This window comes from Neofelis nebulosa, chromosome 10 (assembly GCF_028018385.1).
Source record: "Neofelis nebulosa isolate mNeoNeb1 chromosome 10, mNeoNeb1.pri, whole genome shotgun sequence".
Taxonomy (NCBI): Eukaryota; Metazoa; Chordata; class Mammalia; order Carnivora; family Felidae; genus Neofelis; species Neofelis nebulosa.
The window spans coordinates 75,885,613-75,897,788 of record NC_080791.1 but is presented as its reverse complement, the minus strand read 5'-3'; the positions used below and the strand labels follow the sequence as shown (position 1 = coordinate 75,897,788).

At 39.8% G+C, this 12,176-nt stretch overlaps 1 long non-coding RNA gene across 1 annotated transcript in view; it reads right to left on the bottom strand.

Annotated features, from left to right (window-relative positions):
• Positions 1–12,176, bottom strand: part of LOC131487599 (uncharacterized) — a 40,116-nt gene that overhangs the window by 17,874 nt on the left and 10,066 nt on the right. The window contains exon 2 of the long non-coding RNA XR_009249845.1: positions 12–264. This is a non-coding gene — a long non-coding RNA (uncharacterized LOC131487599). The remainder of the gene's footprint in view (positions 1–11; positions 265–12,176) is intronic.

Sequence of the window (12,176 nt, the reverse complement as noted above, 5' to 3'; positions counted from 1 at the left end):
ATGAAGCTCACCTGGTAAAGGGTGGGGAAAACCCCAGGAGCTTCACACTGCAGGGGCCACTTCCAGTGCTGCTGCTGCCACTGAAGAGGAGGGGTGACCTGCTGGCTCTCATTTGGAGGGGGAGAGTCAAAAGACCTGTGTCTCACAGGACTCCCCTCTCTAAGTCATCTCATTACAAAGCACGGGCTTTTCTTAAAGCCTTTTCTGTCAGCACCCACTTGTAGTTTTAGGGTACAGGCTGCCCTAGGGCCTGAGACAGGATATCTAGGAGAGGGAAGAGAAGCAGTCTAGGAGGTCCATTGCTGGGTTGTCCCTCAAACAATGGGTTTCCTGACACGTTCCCCTGCACCATCCCCCTTCCAGAGTCCTCTGATGGTTGCTTCACACATTCTATACAGGGTTTTAGTTGTAGCCAATGGAAGCAGTGGAGTGAAGTATGCGTTTTCCATCCTGATCAAAACTCCTCTGTGTCTTTTTAACGTGTCTCCATTATTCTTTGAACACATCCTTGCTTTCTGATTCAACAAGATACTCTGGACTCATATCTTCCTTGCCCTTGCCCTTGAATCAGTCATTTCTCGAAGGAGCTCTGTGGTCCCTTTTAGTAGAGAATGGTATTCAAGAGCCAAGATCTGGGCACTAGATCACTGTGCTTTTGGGTCTTGCTTCTTCTAGGCCCTTTCCTGCTCCAGGTTCTCTCGGTAGTGAAACTTTAAAAGAAGAAGCCACAGAGCCACAGACAATAGTGCTCCCTGCCTATTTAAATTCATCATTAAAATAAGTAAAATTAAAAGTTCAATACTTGAGTTGCACTAACCACATTTCAAGTGCTCAAGAGCCACATGAGGACAGTGACAACCACAGAGAATATTGCCAAGATGGAACACTTTTACCATTGCTGTGCAGATGTAGTAATTTCAGCCAAAAGGGTCTGCATTATCTATATGGTTTGTGAACATAAAGCATAAAACCTACATCAGTGTTTTCATAATATCTAGTTATTAGAGTAAATATACAACATCACCTATAACAGGCATACCATACAACCCAGGATTTGCTTTAGAGCAAAAGGATGATCAATACCTTCAAACAATCAAGCTGCTTTTGCGGCTAGCAGTTTATCTATTTAGTCAGCATTAGCTCTCAAAGAAGGACAGGGATTATAACTGAGCATCTTCTTAAGAATGCAGTCCAGGGGCGCCTGGGTGGCTCAGTCGGTTAAGCGTCCGACTTCAGCTCAGGTCACGATCTCACGGTCCGTGAGTTCGAGCCCCGCGTCGGGCTCTGGGCTGATGGCTCGGAGCCTGGAGCCTGCTTCTGATTCTGTGTGTCCCTCTCTCTCTGCTCCTCCCCCGTTCATGCTCTGTCTCTCTCTGTCTCAAAAATAAATAAAAAACGTTAAAAAAAAAATTAAAAAAAAAAAAAGAATGCAGTCCAACCACTTTCTTACACCATACACAAAAATAAACTCGGAATGGATTCAAGACCTATATGTGAGACATTAAACTATAAAGCTCCTAGCAGAAAACATAGGCAGTAATTTCTTTGACTTTGGCCTTAGCAACATTCTTCTAGATATGTCTCGGGCAAGGGTAACAAACACAAAAATAAATTATTGTGATTACGTCAAATTAAAGGTTTTGCACAGCAAATATTTATTTTTATCATCATTTGTAAATGATAAAATTATTTGAGATAATGTACATATATAAGCTTAATATAAGACTTATAAGAGCTTAATATAAGATTTGGCACAAACAGTAAGTCCCTGTTACATTTTAGCCTTTGATTCCTTTTTTTTTTTAAATGGAAGTTTAGTTTCTGAGTGCAAGTATATTTCTCTTTCTCCTTCTCTTATGCTGATGAATAGTAATTCCACAACTATATGGAGCCCTTTTTGTAAGCTCTCTGCATATGTTATCTCATTTAAGCCTCAAATAACCCAGGGAGGTAAGTACCGTTAGATTAAATAACTTGCCTGGATCACATAGTTTACAAGTAGTTGAGGACAGATTTTGTGCATGTAGTCTGTCTCTAGAGCCAGGACTCCTAATCCCCGTGTGAGAAATTCCAAAACGAGTTGCAAAATACTTTCACACCAATTTATTATGTGAAAAGGTTCAGAAAATACTGATCCCTAACTATAAAATCTTGTACCTCATAAGACACACCTAGCACTCCAATACCTAGTGAAAAGAGAGGTTGGGGACACAGACTCAGAAACAATGTTGATGATCAATGGTGACGAAAATGATAGTACACACACATACAGTACTTATTTTGTATCAGATACTGTCCCTAGCACTTTATGTATTCTAACTCATTCAATTCACTTCAAGGTAAGTACTATTATTATACCCATTTTTCAGAAGACGAAATGAAGCAGAGCGGTTTAGTGACTTACTCAACACTACGTACAACCAGTAAGTTTGGAATCTGGGATTTGAGCTCAGGTAGTCTGACTCAGAGTCCATGCTCCTACCCCCCATGTCATCTTGTCCCAAATGTTGCTATTATATGGCTGGTGATGTCTGTTATTAGAGAAACCATCCAGCCATGCCTACCACTACCATGACAAACTTAAAAATTACTAAAAATTGAGGCTACAAAGTCTTTAGCCTTATCTGAAGAGAAGCGTATAAATAGAAAAATTTAAAGAGTAAATCCAGCTGCTGTGGGTATTCTATTCCCATAGGCTACTGGAATTCTTATTCTCCACCACCCCTCTCCCACATTCGCTTATTATTTCTTTATCATGCACATAAACACACACACACACACACACACACACACACAGTTCCTTCAGAAAAACTCAACCATTATGTTTGTCTTTCTGAATTATTCTGACTCTTCGCACTTGAGACTTGTAGCTCCTTGAGTTGCAATATGCCTGAAACAAAAGAGGAGATCAGTTGAAACACATGAGTGGATTTTCTTAGAAAATTGCATGCTTCCATCACAGGGCTGATGTGAGGATCAAAGTGAGAATGTGCGTGATCTCGCTTTGAAAATTCTGAAGGCCTTCAGAAATGTAAGGGATCGTTATTGTCACCACCCTAAAAACAAAACCCCAAGCTCTCTTCCCAAAACAATTCCCCCAAACGCAATAATCAATGGGACGGCAGAGTTGTGGTTCACAGTCTTTCTTTATATTGTGTTGGACTTGAGGGTTTTGGTGGGTTTTTTCATAGCCATTAATATTTGTTTCCCTGGGGCTGCACAAGGCTTACACAAGCTCTTGGAGACTGTGCAGTAAGATTCATTTATGAATTGGCCAACAGATGACACATTTTTTTTTCAAGGAAATTTGCATTTGTCATTGCAATAATTGAATTCACTGCTCAACACATGAATAAATTCCTCAAAGAAGTCTTTGTGTTGTGCTTGGGATTAAGAGTACTTCTTTCTGTCAAAGCAAGGCAAATTCTGCCTGAAATGAGTTTCTTTTTGCAGCACAAAAAAAAGTGACTTGGTGAAAGGATGTTAAGACAATCCTTTGCATATGATGACCTCCGTTGAACTAACTTGCCCTATGGCCTGAGTAAAGTCAGAACATTTGCCTTGCCCTTAGTTTTCCTAACTACAGAATGGGAGAGTGGCCTAGGATTTTGTGATTTCTTCAGGCTCTAATATTTTATCATTCTATGATTCTTCTCTTCCGAGGTGCCCAAAAAATTAAATGCGGCGCACCTAGTCCTAACAATAGAAAAACCTTAATGCTCCAGGAGTAAATGTGAGACTTATTTCATCCTACCTGCATTATAATCAAAAATATGTACCTCTAACTTTATAGTTAACAAGGTGTTTTCACATATATTATTTCATTTGATCCCTACCATAAATCTTTGAAGTAGCAATTTTTATTCCATTTTACAGATGATGAAATTGAAACTCAGAGGGAGTTGTTAAAAGTCTCTTCAAAAATTCCACACTTAATAAATGGTGAGCCCAGGACTCAAAAAGTAGGTCTGGAGGAGTATAATTTCACCTACTACTCCATGATGCCTGACAACTTATTATAGGAGGAGATTTTTATTCCCTCCTTATGGATTGCAGATGTTGGTATTGAAAATTAGGCCAGTGACGCATATATTCTTGCATGAAAAGATGATAAGAAACTGGCTGAGCAAGAAAGTTTAAATCTTATTGAGCCTATTTCATAAGCATTGTAAAGGCAAAAATCCCACAAAAAACCTAAATGCTGTATCTCAACATTCACTCACTTATTCATTCATCCATGAGTTCAGCACGTATTTGTCAAGCATTTAACTATTGCTGGGCTTGGTGTTAGGAGACATAGCATTATTCAAGCCAAAGTTCCTACTCTTCCAAAATGCATTCATAACAGGAAAAACAGACAGATAGGAATTGTTATGATTCTTCTGCTAGGAAATACTTAGGGTGCCGTAGGAGCATAGAGAACAAGCACGTGACTGTGTGGAGCCTTCACAAAGGACTTAATGTTCAAACTGAGAACTGGAGGAAGAACAGACCACTGCTAACATAAAACAAGAGGGAGATGTTCTACATAGAAAGAACAGCATGTGCAAAGGCAACCCTTGCTTTTACTTAAAAAAAATTTTTTTTAAGTTTATTTTTGAGACAGAGAGAGAGAGAGAGAGAGAGAGAGAGAGACAGAGCATGAGTGGGGGAGGGGCAGAGAGAGAGGGAGACACAGAATCCGAAGCGGTCTTCAGGCTCTGAGCTGTCAGCACAGTGCCTGACACAGGGCTCGAACCCACAAGCTATGAGATCATGACCTGAGCCGAAGTCGGACACTTAACCGACTGAACTACCCAGGCACCCCTCCTTGCTTTTACTTTTTAAAAGTTACCCCCTCTTTCAAAAACAATGTTAAGATTGTTAAGCACAAAAATGATATGAGTATGTTGGGCCAAATGAAATGATATAAAGGTCTATAAAAATAAGTTAATATTCTCTCTCCAATCCTCATGCCATTTCTACCAAACCAATATGAATTGCTCTTGTGTAGAATACTCTACCTCCTTCCTATTGTGCTGTTATGTGTAGCTAATTTGTTTTAAAATGCTTAAAACCAGACAATGTGACGTTAACGTGTATTAGTTGGTTTAAGTCACAAGCCAAGAAAAGTCTGTTGCTTTAATTCAGACGTGGCTCCTATAAACTGCATCAGTAATCCTCATCTTTGACAATGCAAAGACATTTTGCTGATTAGTATAGTGGATGTTAGAAATGGGTTTTTCACAGGTTAAATTTGTAGCTTGTTTACATGATAGATGTTTAAAATGGGTTTCCATTGGTGAAATTGGTGGTATTCAATGACTTACCTCAACTCTTTTAAGAGCCACTCCACTTCCATGCATGGATAAGGTTTAAAAGTCTAGCAAAGTCTGTATAGCCTGCTCCTTTACAGATGGTGTCTAAGACTTGATCCTAAAGGGTCCTGGTCCAGTTTGGGAGGATTTCTGATGGCCTGATATAGACCATAAAGGGAGCAGAATCCTGCTCCTGCCATACTGTCACATCGGGCTCAAGGGAACCTGTCATGCAGGATGTTAAGTATAACAACTGAAGGATCGAGCTCGACTTAATTGAGCTTCCAGAACTGGTGATGTGAAATGAACTGTGTGTGCTTGCTGGCTATGAATGTCCATACATGCAGTGGGATTGAGTCTGAGACTTGCTAACTAAACCTACCTAAAACTTTTAAGGTTAATATTATTTACCAATATGACCCTAAAAGTGGTGCATAACTAAATTGGCTTAGACAAGTTGATAGTATATACAGATACACAACCCCCCCACACACACTCATAAAATTTTATAAAGTAAAAACGTACCATACCAGATTCACTTCGCTCTCTCTTTTTCATTTAATAAATACATCGTGGTTCATCTGGGTTGAGAGATAAAGATATCATGTAATTTCTTTAGAAACTGAAAATATTCTATAGATATTCTAAAAATATTTATTTTACCATTTGCTAGATACCACTATTAATGAATACTTTTCAGTTTTGTTTTATTTTTATTTCTATGATTATAAGCATTGCTATAGTAAGCACTCTTGAACTCAGAACCTTATTTTTAATGTTTTTATTTTTACGGAATATATTTTTAAAATAGGATTGCTAGAGCTAATGGAAATTTCATATATTAAAATGAAGTATATTTTGATATATATTGCCAGATTACTTTCCAAAAAGGTTGTAGTAATAGACAGATTACCCACATCCCATTAATTTATGGGAGTAACAGTTTTCTAGCATCCTCTCCAATTCACAACGATATTGCTCTTTTTATGTTTTGCCAGTTTGATGGGTCAAAATGATACTTCATTATTACTGTATTTGGTATCTCCCTGATTGCTGAAGTTAAGTGTTTTTTTTCTTGTGTTTCAGGACTTTTGGATTTCCTCTTATGTGAATTTCCTGTTTATACTATTTGCCCCATTCTAAGGTTTGCTTTTAAGATTTACGGGAGCACATAGTATAGTAGAAATATTAAGCTTTGTTTGCCATGTATTTCATATTTTTTCCTCGGCTACCACTGCTTTTTAAATTTTGTCATGGTATATCTGTCACATAAAAAACATCTCTCTTCTGTTATAGCTTCTGGGTTTCATGTGAATAGGCACATTTTCAACCAAACAGGTTTCTACAGATATTTTTCTAAAATTATAATTTTATTTTAGGGGACCCTGGGTGGCTTTGTCAGTCAAGCATCCAACTTTGGATTAGGTCATGATCTCACGGTTCATGAGTTCGATCCCCGCATCAGGCTCTGTGCTGACAGCTCAGAGCCTGGAGCCTGCGTTGGATTCTGGGTCTCCCTCTCTCTCTGCCCCTTCTGTGCTTGTGCTCTGCCTCTCAAAAACAAATAAATGTTAAAAAAATTTTTTTTAAGTAAAAATAAAATTATAATTTTATTTTAAAACATTGAAATATTTAATCCACCCATAATTTTTATATAAGGTGTGAGTTAAGGGGGTCTTTTTCTTCTAGGAAGGTAGTCAATACCATTTATAAAATGAAACATTTATTTTTCCTAAAATAGAATGCCATGTCTCATATCTTAAGTTCTCAATGCATTAGATCTTTTTTGAGATTTTTTATTTGGCTCCAATGCTTTATTTTCCTTTTATTTTTCTATGCTCTTGCCAGTCCTACACTGTGAGAGCAGTAGACTTATGGTAAGTCCTACTTTCCTTGGCTGGTTGTTATTTAATAAGAAAAATGAATTAATCAAGTGAAACAGCAAATTATTTAAATTTTAAAAGTGTATTATTCAAATGAAAAAAGGAAATGGAAACAGGCAAGTCAGTTTTACCTAACTGAGCGACTTTGGAAATTTCCACTGCTTCTCTCACTGTTAGTTTGCTCGTCTGAAAACTTGGCATTTAGAATCGCCACCTACCCCACAGGTTTACTGTAAGTAGCTAAGGAAGGTAGACATAGAAAATAATTTTGAATTCCAAATGGTGTCACAAATGTCAATTATAGTTATTAATATACGTTGAAATACGTGGGATACCTCTTTATGGACTATGTTTGGATCTGTAAGCATGATGCCATTTTACCAAGTGTCATGAGCCTGCTCTCATTTCTCATTGTCAGAATAGACGAATGGTCTACAAGGCATTAGAATCACATGTGCTGTCAAAGCCCTGGCCAACTAATTGGAAGGAACTACAGAAAACAAATGCCGATGATGAACAATGCCGGGTGGAAAAGCTGCCTCCCCAAATCCTGAGGTTAAATAGACTTAAGAATCCCATGTTGTGGCCTTGCCTGGGGAGGATTCTAAGAGGATCATTCCCCCAAGGCAGCCTGGGTAAAGGGTGAAAGGTTAACAGGCCAATCCCAGGACAAGGTGTCGGCCCAAATTAGGTGTTTAGAACATTTGCTGAAGGACTTAACTCTGCTGAGTTCTTTATTTCCAACAGAAAAAGTATTTAGCGAACAAAAAAAAAGACTTTTGTAAGGAAGAATTCAAGAAATCTAGTTGGGTCCTCTCTTCTCCAAGGGAACCAAAAACATTAAAAATTTCACCCCTATTTCAAGGAGACAATTAAACATAAAAAATGATAAAGCTTGTTTTGTGTTCTGAGTTCTCAGCATCAATTGGCACAATTCCCTGTTGAACAACTTTCATTTGGAATTACTCTCCCACTGAGGCCAAGCAGAACTTCCAAGAAGTACCTACGATTGCCTGGTACTCTGGCATCTAAATACTTCCAATATCTTTTCTACATTTTAGGACTATGAATTCTCCAGTGAAATCCAGGCTTGGGGAAAGGGCAGGAAGAAGGAGACCATTTTAGAGCTGGAGGAAAGAAGAGTGTAATTGGACACCTGCCCCCACCCCCTAACCCCACGCACTCCAAAGGCCAGAAAAATTTTCTTCAGTCATCCTGCAAAGTATTTAAGCACTGACTTTGGCTATGTTGTTATCCAAAGATGGAATTCTAGAGCAATGAGATCATGTGCCTGGAAAATGACATTTTTGAAGGGAGAAAAAAGCATTTCTTCAGGCATTTGTACAACATACTCTGAAAAGGTACCTGGTCAATTTCATCTAGCACCAGAATTCTCATATCATCTCCCTGAGTTCTGAAGGTGTTGGCACAGATAGAACACATAGAATCACATTAGTGAATCCATAGGAAACTGACAGCAATCAAATAAGAGTTTTCCTTGATTTTGCAATGACAGGGCAGAACATTTTAAAAGCCAAAGTTTTTGTATATGACACTAACTCCAAACTCTATAAAGTACAAAATTTAGAGAATTTAGTGTATGGATCCAGACAAAAGGTAAAAGGGGGAGTGGCAATGGCGGTGGCAAATACTCAGTTTACAGAAGGAACGGCAAATAGAATTCTTTCAGACTGCGAGGTGCCTTAATGGATTTAATTATGATATACAGGAAACAAAAAGGTGAGTCGTGTACCTTCTGTGTAAGCTAAAATAAAATGCCTCAAAGGTAAACAACAAGCCTGAAACCCCAACCCTTAGCAACATGAAATTCTTCTCATCTCTGGCCTCTTGTAACCAAGTGCACATTTTCAAAAGATGGCCAATGGAGATCGAGGTGCTATTTGTAGAAGATGGAAAAAAGCTATCTCTCCTGGAGAGCCATCCCAGATGATCTCACACATTCCTAGCTGCTTCTCCCTGTATCGCTGGGTACCTCCATGGAGCATTTCTGTCTCAGTATCCTGCCTGCGACCCTTCAGGGGGCTTTGGGCTTTGTTTCCCTGTACCTGGTCAAGGGCCCAGGACATACTAGTTTTCAAGTGGAGAACTGAAGGGACACCATTTTAGAAAGGCTTTGTCTCTGCTGTTTTTCTGCTAGACCCCATTTACTCATGTTCCATATTTTGCCTCTGAATAAGCCAAAGAAGCTATGTTCCCAGTTAAGGGGGAAGCAAGAAAGTTAATCATTCTCTGACTTTTGTCCTGAGCCCCAAATACCTGTTAACACCTAAGAAGAGCCAGATCCTAAACATGTTCCAAGATGTTAGCTTCAAGCAAACCTCAGCTAACATTGGCATCAATACCCCTACCTTCAGCAATTTGCCTGACACCTTTGATGGGACCCTACCCTAAATTCCCAAAAGAACACCTACCCTGGACCCCTTTCCAATATAAATCCCTAACCCCAAGCAACAATGAGACTTTCTTCTCTCCTTTCCTAGTCTCCCACACGCTCCATCTACTATTCTCTGTCACTCATACTATTCAATAAACTGTTCCCACTTTCTCTGGCTTGCGTTTGATTTCTATCCTGTGTGAAGCCAAGGACACCTCTTGGCTGGTCCTGTGGGACCCTCCCCTGGGTTCTCGGACCTGGCTGGCCTGCATCAGTTTAATTAAATTTTGTCAAATAAAGTAAGCAAGGAGGAGGAGGCCCTCATTAGCCCTAAACTCTGAGAAAGGTGGGTGCAGGGGCTGCATTTATCCAACAAGTATTGATTCAATATCTGCGACTTACCAGACACTGTGCTAGGTGCTGGGATAAAGACAAGTAAAACTACCTTCAGGCAGTTTATAATGGACTAGAAATGGACTAGATTATAGTGAAGCCAACATGAGTTACAGCATTGGAAATGATGAAGCAACATGGAGAAAATACAACGCAAAGAGGAAGGGGATGTCCCGCCAGAGAAGGGAGGTTTGAATCCTTCCTCAATGTCATTCACGAGCTGGTTAACTTGATAACCAATTCGTATTAGTCGAACCTCTAATTATATCATGTAACCTCTGCGTCAAAGTCTGAATAATACCCACATCGTTAAGTACCTGTAAGAATCAACAAGATAAAGCATGTTATAACATCTAGCAATCTCTGGCATGGAGCAGGCATTCAGGTGTGTCCGTTTTCTCTTTGCCTTACTGAAAAGTAAGGGTAGGATATAAAATTATTTCCAGCCTATGATGACAACTACATAATAATTATGTATGTGTGGGGGCCAACACTGAGAGAGACCATGAAAAAAATAATAAAAACTGTGTGGAGGGGGATTAGAGGTAATTTGTCTTTCTTTCCTCCCCCTTGACCTGAGGCTTTTCATTATGTCTCACTGATCCTTGCAAAATAAATAAGAGTTATAATTTTTAAAAGCCCAACATATCGTGGGGCACCTGGGTGGCTCAGTCGGTTAGGCGTCCGACTCTTAATTTCGTCTCAGGTCGTGATCTCACGGCTTGTGGGTTCAAGCCCCACACGGGGCTCTGCACTGACCGTGCAGAGCCTGCTTGGAATTTGCTCTCTCCCCTGTCTCTCTGCCCCTACCACGCTTGCTCTTTCCCTCTCTCTCTCCCTCTCTCTCTCTCTCTCTCTCAAAATAAATAAACTTAAAAAAAAAAAAAAAGTCCAACGTATTGTAAGATTGTTCCCAGGAGAGTAAGAGATACTCCTTATGACAACAGGCATGTAAATTTACTATTTTCCAGAAAAGATAGTTTGTAGAAAATCAACTCATAACATGTAATGGTCTTTCTTCACTAAGAGAACATTAGAGAACCCTTAAAGAGATCTAAAATTCTCTAAGCCTGATTTTGCCCTTTACACAAGCCCTTCTTTTCTTTCTGTTTGTGCCAAAGATCACTTGCATTTCAAAAACCCTTGGACCAAAGAGAACCCTCACAGAGCATGGAGAAGTCCCCAGTTTTGCCCAGTAGACAGAATGTACCCATGAGTGTACCCATCTTCCCCTTGGTTCTCAGGTTCACACATCATAAGGACTAGGAAGATTACATCAACACAGGGGTTGGGGAGTGTAAGACCACAGAGAGTGATGGGGCCTGGAACAAGACAGTTGTCAAATTCTAAACTTTCAAACCACGGTGCCAGCTAAAGAAAACTTCTGAAACTGGGCTCTCACTCATCAGCCTTTGGCCCCTGGATAAATGTGCTAAGACCCCTGAGGTCAGAGTGATCTTTCTAAGTTGTAGATCAGGTCATGACCCTGCTTAAAGGCTTCCTGTGGCTCCTGGATGCCACAAAATATGTAGGGAGGGGACAAGGCCCCCACCTACTCCTGCAGCTTTACAAGCTGTCTTTGCCCCAGCGTGCTCCCCTCCTGCCACACACACCTCATGCCCCGGTCGTGCTGACTCTCCCACGGAAAGCCAAGTACATATCCTCTTGGCTTTGCACTTCTTGTTTGATCTCTCCTTCCCATCACCTTCATCAAGCAAACTCCTACTCCTTGTTTATGACAAAAAGTACTGTTCATTAGACCAATGGTTCTTAAACTTTTGGTCTCGGGACCCCTGGTCACTCTTACAAGTTATTGAGAATGACAAAGGTTTTTGTTGGTAAGGGTTATATATCTCTTGAGACTTGCAGTATGAGAAGTTAAAACTGAAAAGCTTAAAAATATTTATTCATTAAAAGAAACAACACATCCGGGGGCCCTGGGTAGCTCAGTTGGTTAACTGTCCGACTTCAGCTCAGGTCATGATTTCGCGGTCTGTGAGTTCAAGCCCTGCATCGGGCTCTGTGCTGACAGCTCAGAGCCTGGAGCCTGCTTTGGATTCTGGGTCTCCCTCTCTCTCTGCCCTCCCTTGCATTCTTGAGCATGCATGGTCTCTCTCTCAAAAATAAACATTAAAAAAAATAAAATGTTTACTAATGAAAATATAGCAATAATTAATTTTAAAAATGAAGTTTCAGGGTTTTTTTTTT